Genomic DNA, 17,481 nt, shown 5'->3' with positions numbered 1-17,481 from the left:
TCTTTTTGAAGAATTGATTATTTTTTAATTTCAACGCATTTGCAAGATAGAGTTATATCTGTGGATTATAAGGCAAGGTTGGTTTCAGATCATTCATTACTATTATTAGAATATCAGAGTTCGCAAGATGTTCAGAGAACCCCAAGATGGAGATTTAATACTATGCTATTACAAAAACCAGAATTTATTAGTTATTTAAAAAAACAAATTGAGGTTTTTATTAGTAATAATATTAATTCTGTTTCTAGTCATTTTGTTTTATGGGATGCAATGAAAGCTTTTTTACGAGGTCAAATTATTAGTTATGCTTCTAAAGTAAAGAAAGAGAGAATTAGAGAGATTGAAGATTTAGAGAAAAAGATAACTGTTACTGAAAAAGAATTTCAAAAAAATCCTACTGAAATGCAAAAGAATCAGTTAACTAATTTAAAATGTAAATATAATTAATTACAAACATATCGGTTTGAATGTTTAATGAATCGGACTAAACATAAGTTTTATGAATGGGGTGAGAAAGCTCATAAAGTCCTTTTATGGCAGTTGAAAAAAGAACAATTATCTAGGATTATACCAGCAATTAGAAAGAAATCGGGCATTACTTTTAGACAAAAATAAATTAATGAGGAATTTTGTAATTTTTGTAAAAAATTATATACTTCAGAATGTAAAGATGTAACTGAAGATGCAATAGATTTTTTTTGAAAAATATTAAATTGCCACAACTGAATCAAGAAGATAGACAAGAGTTGGATAAATCTTTTACAGAAAATGAAATTGAAATGGAAATAAGAGATATGCCAAATGGAAAGGCACCTGGTGAAGATGGGTTTTCTGTAGAGTTTTATAAAACTTTTTATGTTGATATATCTTCTATTTATAAGGATGTAATACAGCAAATTTATAAAACTTTCCAATTACCTGAATCTTGTTCTAATGCTATAATTACAGTTATACCAAAAAAAGATAAAGATCCTTTACAGGTTTCTTCTTATCGACCAATATCGTTGTTAAATGTGGATTATAAAATTGTAGCTAAAGTTATGGCTAATAGATTAGCTCAATATTTACCTAAAATAATACATAAAGACCAAACAGGATTTATAAAAAATAGATATGCGTCTGATAATATTTTGCATTTAATAACTTTGATAAACAAATCTAAATCTCAAATGAATTATCCAATAGTGGTTTCGTTGGATGCAGAAAAGGCTTTTGATAGAGTGGAATGGAAGCTTTTATTTAAAGTACTTGAGAAATTTTGTTTTGGTTCCTCATTTATTGGATTGATAAAGGCTTTATATAATAGACCGAAGGCTAGAGTTGCTACCAATGGGCAGATTTCAGAATCCTTTGATTTAACAAGGTCTACTAGGCAAGGATGTCCATTGTCACCTGCTTTATTTGCCATAGTTATTGAACCTTTGGCACAATTAATACGTCCAAATGAAAATGTTAAGGGTATGAGAGTTTTGAATGAGGAATATAAGATTAATTTATTTGCTGATGATGTTTTATTATATTTGGTGGATCCTGATATTTCTTTACCAGCAATTCAAGAATCTTTAGAAAGTTATGGTCAATTATCTGGTTATAAGGTAAACTGGGCTAAAAGTGAAATTTTGTCAATTTGTAAAGATGATTATTCAATATATTAAAATATTATAAATTTGAAGTGGACTAAACAAATTAAATATTTAGGAATTAATGTTAATACAGAATATCAAGATTTATATTCAATTAATTATCTTCCTTTAATAAAAAAGATTATGTTAGATTTGATTAGGTGGAAGGATTTACCTTTAGGTTTATTGGGGAGGATTAACACTATAAAAATGAATATTTTTCCTCGGATACAGTATTTGTTTCAATCAATTCTTTATTTTTAAAAAAAAAAAGTTTTTTTAAGGATTTATATAAAGCAGTTAGAGATTTTGTATGGAAGGGAAAATTTCCGAGGGTAGCAATGAGAAACTTGATGTGGGATTTTCAATTTGGAGGTTTGAGATTACCGAATTTTCAACATTATTATGAGGCAGCTCAATTTAAATTTCTTAGTGCATTAATGAATACGGAGGACCCACCTAGTTGGGCAAAGATAGAAATGGCAGTTATTTTGGAAAAATTTCCACATGAGTTTTTGTTTCGATGGAATAAAAATTTATTACAAACTTATGATGTACCAATATTGAAACATTTACTGAATTTATGGACAAGTAAACTTAATAAATTGGGGCTTAAAAATAAATGGTCTGGTCGATTGCCATTATATAATAATCAACTTGTTCCTTTTACAGTCTCCAATATTACTTTGAAACAATGGGAAAGGAAAGGAATAAAAAATTTATCAGATTGTTTTTTTGAAGGATGTGTTTGTTCTTTTGAGGAATTACAAAGGAAATTTGGTATTAGTGGAAATTTTGTATTTGTATATTATCAGTTAAGATCATTTGTATGTGGCCGACATATGATTTTATTGCCTGAAACTAGTTTTGAGAAATGTGTACTTTCCATACCAAAAAAGGGGTATATATCTGATTTGTATTGTATTTTACAAGAAAATGAAAATAAGACAGACTGGGATAAAGATAAGTTGAAATGGGAAAAAGATTTAGGTTCTATAATAGCTGAAGAAGCTTGAATGGAAATTTGTCAGAATAGTATTCAGAAATTGATTAATGCTAGATTAGCGATGATTAATTATAATTTTATACATCAATTATATTTAACACCAGAGAAATTAAAAAAGTTTGGTCTTAGTAAGGTAGATTGTTGTTTTCGTTGTGATCAGACGGCTAATACTTTTTTACATACAGTTTGGTTTTGTGATCGATTGCAACAGTTTTGGAAAGGTATTCAATCTATATTTAATAGTTTATATAATATCTATGTTGTATTAGATCCTGATATATTTTTATTAGGGAATATGCAATCATTAATCGATTTAGGCTTAAATGATTATCAGATTTCTTTTATCTATTTAGCCTTAGCAGTGGCTAAGAAATGTATAGCGCTTACTTGGAAAGATAGAAATATACTAACCTTAGATAGGTGGTATTTAGAGGTGAAGTCTTGTTTAATTATGGAAAAGATATCTTTTTCAATTCAAGATAAGATGTCTTTTTATAAGCTGAAGTGGACTCCATTTATTAAGTACTTGCAATTAAGTCTGATTTAAATATGTTTTATGTGTGATATTTTAGATTTGATAATTTTTTTTATTAATATTTTTACTTGTTATTTTCTTTTGTTTGTGAGTGCTTTTTTATATATAATATTACTAACTTTATTAATTCTTCACTCTCTATTTTGGGGGGAAGGGTGGGGTATTTTTATATATAGTTTTTTTTAAGTGGTCGTATATAAAGGGGGGGTTAGATTGATTTAAGTTAGGTTATTAATGTTGTGTTGTAATAATTACTTCATTTTTATTTTTTCTTTAAATGTAATTTCTTTGTTTTATTCATGTAATAAAATCTTTAAATAAAGTTTCAAAAAAAAAGGAAGAAATAACATTCATGAAGTGTGAGAGCAAGTAATAGGGCCATCTGAGGATCACTCAGTCACCATAATTTTTCATACTAACTACACTAATGTTGCTTAAGCCTGTTATACAGCATAGAAACAGGTGTTTTGGGCCCGCTGATGTAATTGCCTCCCCAAACTTGTCCCATTTCCCTTGCATTGGCCCATATTCCTCTAAACCAGTGGTTCTCAACCTTTTTTGCCCTAGGCCCCACTTAAATTTTTTTAAAAAAAGTACGCCCCACCATTAGCGGAAGAAAAGTTATATATTCAAAAGAAGTTTTAATTAAATAATTTACTGCAAGTGTATTTCAATGCAGTTAAGATCGGGAATACACTGGAACACATATTTCATATTCAACTACTACTTCAAATACACATTCAACAATTGTTGTCACTTCAGTGGGAACCTTGCCCCTGTCCCTGGCTGCAGATTTTTTTTATTTGAGGGACTTATTTTGTTGTAGTTTCATCCTTAAATCTCCATATTTTGTAATTCCCAGTCGGATTCTCTTGTAGCAAATCACGAACAGCACTGAAGGCACATTCTACTAAATAAGACTATTGAAAATGTGTCAATAGTTCCCTTGCTTAAGTAGTTGAGTTTGAATATTTCCTTTTGATCTCATTAGACAGCCACATCATGGTTCCTTTCACTTTGAACAGAGTTTTCACAGATTCATCATGTTGGAACTCCGATAACTCTTGGTATTGCACTGGAACTTCAGTTAAGTCCACCGGCAATGGCTGAGTTATCCAAAAGCGAAACTCCATCACCTTTAAATCACAAAATCTATCATTGAAGTCAGTAACCAACATTTTCAAATGGTCAACAATGATATTTGTAGCAACATTATTTACCTCACACTTATCCAACCAATAGAATTGACTGAAATTTCTTGCAAAAATATTCTTTGGCATAATTCTAGAAGTGTCATGAATCCAAATATCTTTGTTTTTGCATCAACAGGCATTGTACTTGCTACTTGGAGTTGCTTGTTCTATGTACTTAGTTTCTCAAAAATATTTATCAAGTAACTCGCTTAAGCTTTGCCATCTGGTGTTAGCAAGAGCTTCATTTCAGGTTTGTCCTTCAAAAACTCACTTAGGAAATCAAACAGTCTCATATCCCTTAGTATGATCCCAATTGTATGATTCTTTCCATGTTTTGCTATCAGCAGAGAAATTTCAAGGGTACGATTCAGGGCTGTAGTTTGTGCAATGAAGAATGAAGTGATTTTTGATCTATTTTCAAACTTCTCTTTCAGTGATTTAAAATATTCCAATTTTGAATTGACATGGTTAGGATGTTTTACCCTCAAATGAGCTTCAAGAAGGCCTGCTTTCATTGATTCATTTGTCAAAGTCTGTTGGCAATCGATCACAAAACTAGTGCAATAATCTCACATGTTCTGCATTTTTTTTTGACACAAAACTGCTTAAACAGACGTTCACATTTGGCATTAGCTTTGATGGCATTGATCAACTTGATCACAGAATACAGTATCCTGTGTAGAACGGGGAAACTTTCTTGGCAACTAAGTTTTCTCAGTGGATAACACAATGCACAACCAATATGTTTGGATTTTCATCCTGCATTAATTTTAAATGTCCTGTTTTTTTTTTACCCATCATAGCAGGCACACCATCTGTTGCACAAGATACGTTTCCTTTTGGAATTTCATTTTCATCCAAATAATTTTTGAGTTTGCTGTAGCTATCAACTGCAATAGTGGTTGTTTCTAATGATTCACAAAACATCTTCTTGATACTCTTCCTGATCAGTATATTTCACATATGCCAATAACAGACCCTCACTGTCCCTTACAATTTATCCAGTTGTATTGAGAACTTTAGTGATTTCAACTTCTCAATAAGCTATTTTTCAACATCTTGACCCATGTCATCTATTCTGTTTCAGACAGTAGTATTATTCAATGGCATTGCTCGGACAACTTTGTCATTCTTTTGCAGAACTGTTTTTAGAAACAATGATATTGCAGGTTTAATCAGTTCCTCCCCAATTGTATGATTCTTTCCATGTTTTGCTATCAGCAGAGAAATTTCAAGGGTACGATTCAGGGCTGTAGTTTGTGCAATGAAGAATGAAGTGATTTTTGATCTATTTTCAAACTTCTCTTTCAGTGATTTAAAATATTTTGAATTGACATGGTTAGGATGTTTTACCCTCAAATGAGCTTCAAGAAGGCCTGCTTTCATTGATTCATTTGTCAAAGTCTGTTGGCATAATAGGCAAAAAGGTGCGTGTTTATCGTATACAGCAAATATAAACCCAAACTTCAAGAACTCACTGTATATTAATGAACATTTTGTTTGCTTGGTCTGTTCATTTTGAATATACAACAGCGCCAGCTCCCAGATTAATCAATATTATGTCTTAGAACTGACTAAAAAAAACATGAAAAAAACACTAGTGCAGTTTCTTACATTTTTTCTCGCAGTGAATGCATCAAAGCTGCTCTAGCCTTGTGCTTTTCTTTCTGGGGGTCCCTATTTCCCCCTCTTCTTCTCTCTCCCCCCCCCCCCACAAATCACCCACCCTCACCACCCCCCCCTCCCCTTCCCCCCCTTTTGTTTGGACATCTCTCACATTCCTCACACCTTGATGAAGGACTTAGCCTGAAACATTTGTGATGTATATTTACCTTTGCTACTACACAACTGTGAGGCACCAAGATGCACGGTTTGAGGCGAGATCAGCCCTCTGGCGGTGGTCAATGTGGCAGGCACCAAGAGATTTCTTTAGGCAGTCCTTGTACCTCGTCTTTGGTGCACCTCTGTCTCGGTGGCCAGTGGAGAGCTCGCCATATAACACGATCTTGGGAAGGCGATGGTCCTCCATTCTGGAGACGTGACCTACCCAGCGCAGTTTGATCTTCAGCAGCGTGGATTCGATGCTGTCGGCCTCTGCCATCTCGAGTACTTCGATGTTGGAGATGAAATCGCTCCAATGAATGTTGAGGATGGAGCGGAGACAACGCTGGTGGGAGCGTTCTAGGAGCCATAGGTGATGCCGGTAAAGGACCCATGATTCGGAGCCGAACAGGAGTGTGGGTATGACAACAGCTCTGTATACGCTAATCTTTGTGAGGTTTTTCAGTTGGTTGTTTTTCCAGACTCTTTTGTGTAGTACTCGAGATGGCAGAGGCCGACAGCATCGAATCCACGCTGCTGAAGATCAAACTGTGCTGGGTAGGTCACGTCTCCAGGATGGAGGACCATCGCCTTCCCAAGATCGTGTTATATGGCGAGCTCTCCACTGGCCACCGAGACAGAGGTGCACCAAAGAAGAGGTAACAGGACTGCCTAAAGAAAGCTTGTGGTGCCTGCCACATTGACCACCACCAGTGGGCTGATCTCGCCTCAAACCGTGCATCTTGGAGCCTCACAGTTCGGCGGGCAACAACCTCCTTTGTTAAATGGCTATTAATCAGTATCATTAGATTTTTGATTTCAACAGATCCTGCCTATTTTCAACATTCCCTTTTGTCTCTGAATTTCAGCTGTTGATGTGTTCTATATCTCACAGTTCCAACATTTTTTTCTCCCTTTTTTCATTCTTCTTGCTATATTTACATTCCTACAAACAGATCACATGACTTGTATACCTTCACTACTTCCTCAGTCACAACCAGTGGCATGATTGGATGCAGAGATTTGAGCACTTCTCAGAGCTCATGATGCTGCCTTCAGGAGGGGGGACAAGATGGCACTAAGATCAGCCAGGGCTAAATTCTCCTGTACGATCTGGAAGGTAAAGGAAGGGTATGCACAGAGTGTGATAGACAGGATACTATAACCAATGTATATATTTGTATATATTTACATATAGTAATAATGATTGGCTGAGAGCCATAGCCCCACCTACTGGCAGGTCATAAAGGGCTGCTCCTAACCAGACCCAGGTCAGTCTGGACTGGTCGACCTCTATGTAATACGCTCCAGTCTTTTGCTAATAAAAGCCTTGGTTTGAGTCAACAAGTCTTTGAATCATTCGATGCGCTACACAGAGAATCCATCAATAGCTGTGTGACACTGGCAACGTGGGATGCATTTGGCAAGGAATCAAGACCATAACAGATTACAAATCAACATTGAGAGTCAAAGATAATGTTGGCTCCCTTCCCGATAGACTGAACGTTTGATAAGAAGAAGAGGATTATGCCAAAGAAAGCTCCGTGAACCCCTGATGAACTCTCAGGACCAGACAACAGACCTGGTCGGGAACTGAGGGACTGCATAGACCAATTGACAGAGGTCTTTACGGACATCTTCAGCACCTCACTGCAGCAGTTCATTGTTCCTGCACATTTCAAGATGGCCACCATCATCCCGATTCCACTGACGATGTTATAACCTTGTCCATTCGCTCCATCCTGATCCACATGGAAAACGACACCTCGAACACCAGGTTGCTGATCATCGACTTCAGCTCAGCGTTTAAAGCGATCATTCCCTAGAAGCTGTTGGAGAAGCTGTCCCCGCTGGGTATCAACACCCCTCTCTCTAAATGGATTCTGGACTTCCTAAGGGAAACACCATAGTCCTTCTGGGTTGGTAGCACAAGTTTGAGCACCGTCATGATGAGCACTGACACATCTCAGGACTGTGCGCTCAGCCCACTCTTGTTCATGCTACTGACCCACAAGTGCATTGCCAGACCCAGCTCCAACAGTCATTGTTTGCTAATCATACTATAGGAATTGGCCTCATCAGCAGCAACAATGAGTCACCCTACAGAGAAGAGGTGGAATATCTCGTAATGTGGTGTGAGAGTAACAACCTGAGTCTTAACATGGACCAGACAAAGGAGATAGTCATGGATTTCAGGAGGACCAGAGATTACTACCCTCCAATATACATCAACAACTTTGTAGTGGAGAGCACCAAGTTCTTTGCAGTTCACTAAACTAGTGACTCGTGGATACACATCTCCTCACTTGTCAGGAAGACGCAACAGCAACTGAAGCCAGCAAACTGAAGGTTGAAGCCGGCAAGACCACCAGCCACCATCATGTCAACCTTCTACAGGAGCTCTATTGAGAGCGTCTCGGTCAGTTGTATCACAGTGTAGTATGGTTGTTGCAGAGAAATGGATCGGAGGTCAATCCACAGGACCATAAGAGTGGCAGAGCGGATCACTTCTTAACCATCTGAGATTCTCATATTCACAGAACAATATTTATTTAATTGTGCATATGAAAACATGTCTTGCATGTGTATTATTTGAATGTGTGTTATATCTGGTTGCATGTTTCACACCAAGGACCAGAGAATGCAATCGGATGATAATAAACTTGACAGTCAGCACCTCTGTTCGCTCTCTTGGTCTCCAACCAATCACAACTTTCCCTTTGGTCTTTCCATCTATCTCATTGTCTACAACGTAAAACATGTTCTATTTCTAACTTTTCACTGATTCTAATGCAGTTTCCAACCTGAAATGCTGCCTACTTTTCTTTTCATCGATGTGCATGACTTTAATGTTGAATATTCTGCTTCTAATTTCAGATTTCAGGCATCTGCAGTTTTTTTTGTTTATCAATTATATGCATCCTTTTTAAAGGTAGGAAAATGTATAGTAATTATAGTAATAGTAAAGGTATAGTAATGAAGTCTTCTCGTATATCTGTTAGGTATTTCAAAAATGTCTTTTGCTTGCTTAAGAGTATTATTTTTGCTCGACAGACCGTTAGCTTATTGGGACATTGATTTCAACTGCACTACGCGTCTGTGTAGAGTTTAATCCAATTTCTGAATCTCTCCCCAAAGCCCATTTTGGAGGCCATGTCCATCATGTCCAAGTGTGATATCCTGTAGAAAGCCTTCTCCTGGTCCAAGCTGACTAGGTAGATGTCAACTCTTCTGTTCGGCAATGGTACCTCAGAGTAGCACGAGGCTCTCATAGATTTTCCTGCTGGAGGACCAACAACAATTTGGTTGGGTGGATCTTCTGTCCCAGAGCAGACTTGAGTTGATTGACAATGCCTTTGTCTTTCAAATTAATATTTAACAATGTTATGGGACTTCCATTCCTCATGTCTACCATCTCCCCTTTCTATTTGTAAATGTGACCAATAATGCCCTTCCTGGAGATCTACAGCATGTGTATTTGCTTTAGGTGTTTCATATAATCAGTAATATCATCTTTCTCCTTTCGTGATCATATTGGAAATTGTAAAAATTACCAGTGTCTGATATTGTTCCAATAGACTTTGAGCTTTTTAAGGAAAGAAACAAAATGGATTACTTACTATCAATGAGATTACTTTCTTTACCCTGCAAGGTCTTGTTCAATAAATTGTCAGATATCTGCCAGATAAAATATGTCCACCTTTGCATCAACGAGTTTTTCTCCATGCTCATTTTGAGAAAGAAAGGAAATAATCGTGTCCCAGAGTGCAACAAAATGATGAAGACCATTTCCTTTGGACAGCCATTTCACCTTGGCATGCAGCAGCAGTATCTGGAAATGTTTGTCATTTCTTCACACAGCTTCTGGAATAGACAGTCTTGAAGGGAATGTGATGTTATAAAGTTTACAATCTTTATGACAATTGAAAGTGAAGTATTTAAACTTCCTTCTTAGTTTTTAGCCATTAAGTGTTCCTTAAGTACAGTAAAGACTAAAGGTATAAAATTTTTAAAGTGTGTGATGAGCCCTCCAACCATTGAAGCAGCACCATCAGTTGCATAGGCATCTATACTCTCAAATGAGGTATTGTTTGTTAACTTTTTGAAAGTAATCAGTCCCTTAGTATTTGTTTTAATCCTTTTGGCAAACAGTATTTCTTCCATTGGCTTGTTTCTATTCCAGAATCTGGCATAAGCCCTGAGAAGAATGTCGTTCTTTTGCAGAGTGAATTTGTCTAATTGTAAAGAGAATTTCTTGGATTTTAATGAAATGACTAAATGTTTTTCAGTGTCCCATGCCATCTCATCATTTCTTCTGGAAACAGTGGAATTGCCTGAATAATCTCTTTGGCATTTCAGTTCATGATGCTAGATATTATTGGTACTGATGGCAAAATAAGTGACTCAATGATAGTATGAGCATTTCCTTTTTTAACAATCAATTCACTTATCTTTTATGATGCAAGAAGACCCCTTTCTAATTTCTGTGATGTATGGTTTCCAAATGTTTTAGCTTGCTTTAACAAATGAGCAGAAAAGGATTTTGCAGAGATGTAGTGAAACCACACAATAAGTATTGCATCGAATACTGCTGACACTTCTTTTATTCCGAGGAACTCATGGGTAAAATTATTTCTGAAAGTAACAAAAATTACTATTACAAAAGGAAATAACTTCTCACAAGGGTTAGCTCAAAAGTTGGCTTAAATTTTATGGAAAATGATGAACAATGCATACCTTCTTCAATTAAAGCTAGCAGAAGGAGGACATATCATTACGAAAACTCAAGGCAAAATGAGAATGCTTGTGGATGTGAGAAATATGGAGCAGAACCTTTCAAAAGAGGAAAACTACATGGAAGGTAATTCATAGCCAAAGCTGGTTTCATGTCAGTCAATCATGTTGAAGCATGGAATGCTCTGAAAATATTGTTAATTTTCTGCATTTACCTAGGTCATTGTAAGCTGACTCCAAATACTTTGGGGAAAAAATATCATGTTGCTTGGCATCTGCACAGCAAAGCCCAGCAGCAAAGTCCTTTCCTTCCCCCCAAAAATGTTTAATCTATTTAGTTTCTGTCCCTCCCTATACACGTGGGCCCCCCTTATTAAGGATTTCAGTCCATGGGGCCCCTCAAATGTGCTGCATCTCCAAGGCGGAGGGTGGGGGCATATGTCCCTGCTGTAAATAGCTGTTCGAGGACACCACTTGCAATCTCCACCTCTGAAGAATTCCAACTCTCTGTCTCCACATTCTTGCACATTCATTCTTCAGTTCTTTCTCAAATGCAGAACCGTCCAATCCCCGTCGACTAGCACTCCTCTTTGTGGAACTTGTCCTTGCCATTAACTACTTTTTATTAGATTCTTCCCATTTACTCCAGAGTCAGAGTGCAGATATTGGCACATGTGCAGGCCCTAGCTATTCTTGCCTTATTGTCAGGTATGTAGAACAGTCCCTGTTCCATTCTTACTTTGTTACCTCTCTCACAGTCTTCCTCAGTTACATTGTTGCTCCCTCTTGAACCCTTGCAGAACTTGACAATTTCATCAACTTCACTGACATTTTTGACTAAGTCCTTAAATTTACCTGAATTGTTTTTGACATCTATCTTCCTTGTCCTCTCTGTGTCCGTGCATGGTTTATATGTTGCAAACCCTCTGACGCTTACTGCTACTTGGATTATATCTCTGTTCACCCTGTTTTTCGTAAGGGTGCCAGCCCTTTCTTCCAATTCCTCCACTTCTGATGCATTTGCTCCCAGGATTGGGACTTGCACCTCAGGACATCAGAAATTACCCCTTTCTTAAATAAACATGGATTTCCCCTCACTGTCATTGATAAAACCCATACCTATAACTCCTCCATTTTTTGTACTTCCTCAGAACCCTATCTCACCTCAGGCAGAACAAGGACTGTATGTTTGTTTGCTCAGCTTGAGCTTCCTGCTGCCAACCATTTCATTTCTCTCAATCATTCCTACAGTGATGAGGATAGACATAAACTTGAGGAATAGCACATCATACACTTTCTGGACAGTCTTAAACCTAATTAAACATTTTTTTCCAACTTTAGGTTACCCCAATCCCATCTAGTTCCACTTTTCAATGTCTTTACCTATTCTGTACTTTAAGAAAAAAAATTATTTCTCTCCCCAAAAAGAGAATAAAACACAAAAGATCGATGATAAGCATTCACAGTTACCATGGTGCAAGAAATAAAGTGGCATTTACAATAGTGCAGACAACCTTTTGTGATTGTTCATGTTTATGATTAGTGTAATTAGGGGAGGTACAAGAGCCTGATAGTTATTAGAAAGAAATTGTTCTTGAACCTGGAGGTGTTGGACTTCAGGATTCTACACCTTGCTGAAGAGATTGTGAGCAGGTGATAGGGTCCTTTATGATGTTGACTAGCTTTTTGAGGCAGCACCTCACATAGATGTCTTCAAAGGATGGGAGGTATGCTAACTTCTCAAGCCTTCTACATTCATACTCCATGTACTGAACCATTCAACATAACTGTGGAAGTCTTAATTTCCAGTGTAGATTGTGATGGACATCTTTCAAAACATGTTCCTGTACTCAAATGGTATGAAAGACTTCTTGAAGGGAAGATGCTTAGATTGTTTATACTGGGGTGGCCAAACCATGGCTCAAGAGCCACATATGACCAGATATATATTGTGCTCCTATTTTCTTTTTTTAAAACAGAAAACTGATATCCTTAATCCATTGTGTAATAGAAGGACTTCTGCCAGACATCCAGGGTACCAAGATTAGATGCTGTGCGAATAGGGATGCAAATGCAATCATGTCTTTCTGCAGGAAATTTAGGAATTTGTCGGAGATTCCAAATGTTGCAGTCAATGGTTGCAAATTGACTTTAAATATTTTAGATAGTGTGCTGAAAACTCTGCTCCAGAACCCTTGTAATTTGGGGCATTGATTAAGTGTGACTTTGGTGGAAAGGGAAGCCATTACACTTATTCCATTTGTCCTTTATTTCAGGATGAATGGCTAACAGTCTGGATTTTGAAAAGTGAACCCTTTGCAGCACCTTGAACTGAATGAGTCCCAAGTGGGAGTAGGAGGTGGTAGAACGAATTCTCTCAATAGTTTCTTCCATCAATTTCTCCCCTATTTCCAATTCCATATCTTGCTTCTATTCTGTATTTATTTTGGAAAGTGAATGAATTTTAATTGACAAAATAGAACTATAGATTTTTGAAAATGTCCCTCAAGCTCCTGGATTAGCTGATATTAGATCTTCCCAGTTACATCTTTGAAATAAAATGTCGAATCTGAAAGTAACAAAATAAATGTGATGCAGGTAAGTCATATGTGTGTGACAGAGAGGTGAAGGTGCTGAACACTCTGCCCACATAAAGATCTTGAAGACATTTGATACCTTTGGTTTGTCATTTATTTTAAAAAAAGAATCAGTGACTGAAGGTGAAAATAGGTGATTGTTGTTAAGGGACCTTGAGCTGATGCTGCTGCCCACTTGAAGTGTCGTCTAATCTGATATCAAGTTTTTACTGTATTGAGCACCACTGGGTTGTCAGTGTGGTTAGAGAGTTTCGTGGGCAATGAATAGTGGCGAAAGATGACAATTTACAAGACGACTCTTCCAGTTTACACTAGGAGAGCTCAGGGAAATGCACCAGTAATTTAGCTTGTGCATATGTGCTGCCCAGTGCAGTCAGTCCCCGGGTTACGAACATCTGACTTACAGACAACTCGTATTTCCAAACGGACTACGCGTGGCTTCAGTAGTTCATTGGCTCCAGGAAGGAGAATGCCGTCCACCATTTTAAGCCAGATCACATTACCTCTCTTGATGAAATTGACTCCAGTAGTTTTATATGCATAGAAAAGTAAAATGTATGCTATATACTAAGACAAACATTTGACTGACTGACGCTAAATGTACCTGTGTAGTGTCTGCTCCCCACCCCCCCCCCCCCCCCGCAACAGAATCCCTGATGCCCTCTGAGCAGGTTACTGTACAGTCTCTGGGTGGGTGACCTCTGTGTCCGACCTAAGGGATCTGGGGCCAGCAGGCCCAAGTCCAGGTGCACTGCTTTGAAGTGATTGATAGTGAACCTGTCATGTCGTCTGCCAATGCCCAGTGTAAAGATGATACCATCAGGAGGTGGTGGGGGCACATGTTTACCCACTTGCACCTTCAACCTCTGGAGGATGTCTAGGGTGCTGGACTGTGAGCTGGGGGGTGGGGGGTGGGGTCGAAGAGAATGTCCTTGGGGATGGTAGGTGGGAAACTGTACACCATCTTAGTGGATGAGGCTGGTAGGACTTCGGTGCTGTACAGATGCCTAAGAGCACCCATGGAAGTTTGTCCATCCAATTTGGGCCTTGTAGTCGAGCTTTTAGGGCTGCCTTCAGTTAGCGGTGGAAATGCTTGACTAGACCGTTTGCCTGAGGGTGATAGGCCATGGTGTGGTGCAACTAGCTGCCGCAGAATTTGGTGAGATTAGCTCAGAGTAAGGAAGTGAACTGTGCCCCTCAGTCCGTTTGAGGTGATGTGGGTTGGGACTTCGCAGTGTGCGACCCAAGTGGATAAAAAGGCTCTGGCGCAAGTCTCTGTGTCGCATGTGGGTAGGGGTATGGCTTTTGGCCAATGGGTAAAACGGTTGATTGTTGTGAACAGATACTGCATACCTTGGCTTATGGGGTGGGGGCCGACAATGTCCACATGCACGTGCTCAAATCAACGCTGTGCTGGCTCGAAAGTCTTGAGTAGGGCTTTGGTGTGTCTGTGCACCTTGGCGTGTTGGCACTGCAAACAGGTTTTAGACCAAAGGGTCATGTCACGGCAGAGGCCATGCCACATGAACTTGTCATACAACAGGCGGACCATGGACCTTATGGAGGGGAGGGACAGGCCATGGATCTGGTCAAACACCCGCCGTCACCAGGTCACAGGTAGGATGGGTCTAGAGAAACCTGTGGCAATCTTGCACATAGAGACGGGCCTACTGGTGAGGGGCAGAAATTCCAGACCTTCAGGCTGGTGATGGCCATCCAGTAGGCCTGGATGTCTGCGTCCTCTGTCTGGTCCTTGACCAGCTGGACGACGTCAAGCCCCCTGAGGTGGCGACTATCGTGGGTCTGGATAACACATCAGCCACCATGTTGGACTTGCCTGCGACGTGGCAAATGTCCGTTGTGTACTCTAAGATGAAGGGGAGGTGACGCTGTTGCCTTGCCGACCATGGATCTAAGACCTTGCTGAGTGCGTAGGTGAGCGGTTTGTGGTCTATATAGGTGGTGAAGACCCTTCCTTTTCACATGTACCGCAAGTATTGTATCACCACGCACAGGGGCAACAGCTCGCAGTCGAATGCACTGTATTTGAGCTCAGGCGTCCAGAGGTGTTTGCTGAAGAAGATCAGGTGCGCCACTGCTCATTGACCCATTGCTCCTGCTCTGTCCAACGCATCCATTGTAAAGGCCAGAGGAGAGATTGAGTCTGGGTGGGCTAGGACTGTGGCCCACACTAGTGCCACTTTCGTGGTCTGGAATGCTTCTGTGGTGTTCGGCATCCACTGGAGCATCTTGTCACCGAGGTGGAACAGGGGCTGCATGAGGGTGGCTGCTTTCAGCAGGAAGTGCTGATAAAGGTTCACCATCCCCAGGAACTCATGCAGGCCTTTGATCGTGCTCAGCTTAGGGAAGTTCTGTATGGCCTCTACCTTGTCTAGTGTGGGTCCCTCTTGGGTGATATGGTGTGCCAGGAAATCTATTGTCTCTAGGCTGAACTGGCACTTGGCTGGGTTCACTATGAGTCAGGTGCGTCCTGTGTGTACTGGGATTGGGGCTGGCGATGAGGATGTCATCCAGGTAGACGAAGATGAAGTTGAGGTCCCTGCCGACCACATTCATCAGCTGCTGGAATGTATGGGCTGCATTCTTCAGTCCACACGGCATCCATAGAAACTCGAAAAGGTCGAAGGGTGTGATGATGGCCATTTTTGGGATGTCGCTGGGATGCACCGGGTGGTACTCTTTGATGAGGTCTATCTTGGAAAAGACTCAGCAGCCCTGGAGCCTCATGGCGAAGTCCTGGACGTGTGGGATAGGGTACCTCTCTGGGACTGTAGCATCGTTCAGCTGCCTGTAGTCGCCGCACAGGGCCAGCTGCCGGAGCTCTTCTGCACCATGTGAAGTGGGGAGGACCAGAGGCTGTTTCAATGGTGAACAATCCCCAGCTTCTCCATGTTGGCGAACTCAGCCATGGCTTGCTGGAGTTTGTCTTGTGGGAGGCACTGAGCCTGTGCATGCACTGGAGGTCTGGCGGTCTCGATGTGGTGCTCCACGCCATGTGGTGGTTTAGGTGTCATGGAAATTGGGCCCCAGTAGGGTGAGGGGCAACAATTGGAAAGTGGTGGTGGGAGTGTTCATTAACCGGCATCTGGTCACATCCACCAAAAGTTTGTACCCAGAGGAAGTCTGGTCCAAGTAAGGCCTGTCCCACTGGAGAACTGTGTCCGCTGTGTGGATTGTGACCAGGCAGGTGATGTAGCTCGGGATGGAGGAACCATTGGCTGCTTGCAGTGGGAGGCCCTTGGGGTTGTGTTCAGTCTCAAAATACGTCAGTGGAATGAGGCTTATCTCTGCGCCCATGTCAACTAGGAAATCCCTCTTCATTCGTTGGTCCTTGAGGTAGAGTAGGCCTTTGAGCGCCAACAGCCAAGGCCACTTTCGGAAGCCAGCCTGCCCGTTTCCTGTTGTTGTGTTTTGTTTGGTGGTGGGGTAGGAGCATATGGGGGGGGGGGGGATGTACCGCCGGGCATTTCAGCCACATCTGCAGTGATAGAAGTAATATTCTTTTTGTTTGGCCACCCATCACACAGCTACGACTGGGGTGCCCGGCGGGGTTGCTGAGATGGCAACGTTGATGGTGTAGACGGGCACATGTAGATGGGGGGCATGGAACAGTCCGCCTGCCTCCTTGGCTACCAGGTGTGGAGTGCTGAAATCTATGTCGGAAACTGTTGAGGAAATGTGTACCAGCAGCTTGGAAAGGAACAGGGCCTCGAAGAGGAAGTGGTCTGTGTGTTTGTTCGCTAGGGCCATCCTTTCGTGTATGAGCCCAGGTCCTGCATATTTGGGATACAAATGGTGTGCTTGTGCCAGCAGAGTTCCAGGGAATCGAGAAGGAACTGCCAGAATTGCTTGTATTTGAGCTCCATCAGAGGATACTCCACGAAGGAGCTTGTTTTGGGTGCGGTGGCGGTGTCCAAGGTGCTGATGACGTGCCAGAACTTGGTGTCCTCTG

General features: G+C 40.2%; 1 protein-coding gene across 7 annotated transcripts in view; it reads left to right on the top strand.

Annotated features, from left to right (window-relative positions):
* Positions 1-17,481, top strand: part of LOC138760804 (son of sevenless homolog 1) — a 255,322-nt gene that overhangs the window by 78,811 nt on the left and 159,030 nt on the right. Inside the window, exons 2-3 of one of the 7 annotated variants that reach the window (XM_069931920.1) lie at positions 9,055-9,109; positions 10,930-11,038. The exons of 5 other annotated variants lie outside the window; for them this stretch is intronic. The gene's annotated coding sequence lies outside the window, so the exon portion shown is untranslated. The remainder of the gene's footprint in view (positions 1-9,054; positions 9,110-10,929; positions 11,039-17,481) is intronic. One more of the 7 variants, XM_069931919.1, reaches the window with a different exon arrangement.

This window comes from Narcine bancroftii, chromosome 4 (assembly GCF_036971445.1).
Source record: "Narcine bancroftii isolate sNarBan1 chromosome 4, sNarBan1.hap1, whole genome shotgun sequence".
Taxonomy (NCBI): Eukaryota; Metazoa; Chordata; class Chondrichthyes; order Torpediniformes; family Narcinidae; genus Narcine; species Narcine bancroftii.
Note: the sequence above shows the minus strand (reverse complement) of the source record. Positions and strands in the feature narration are given on the sequence as shown.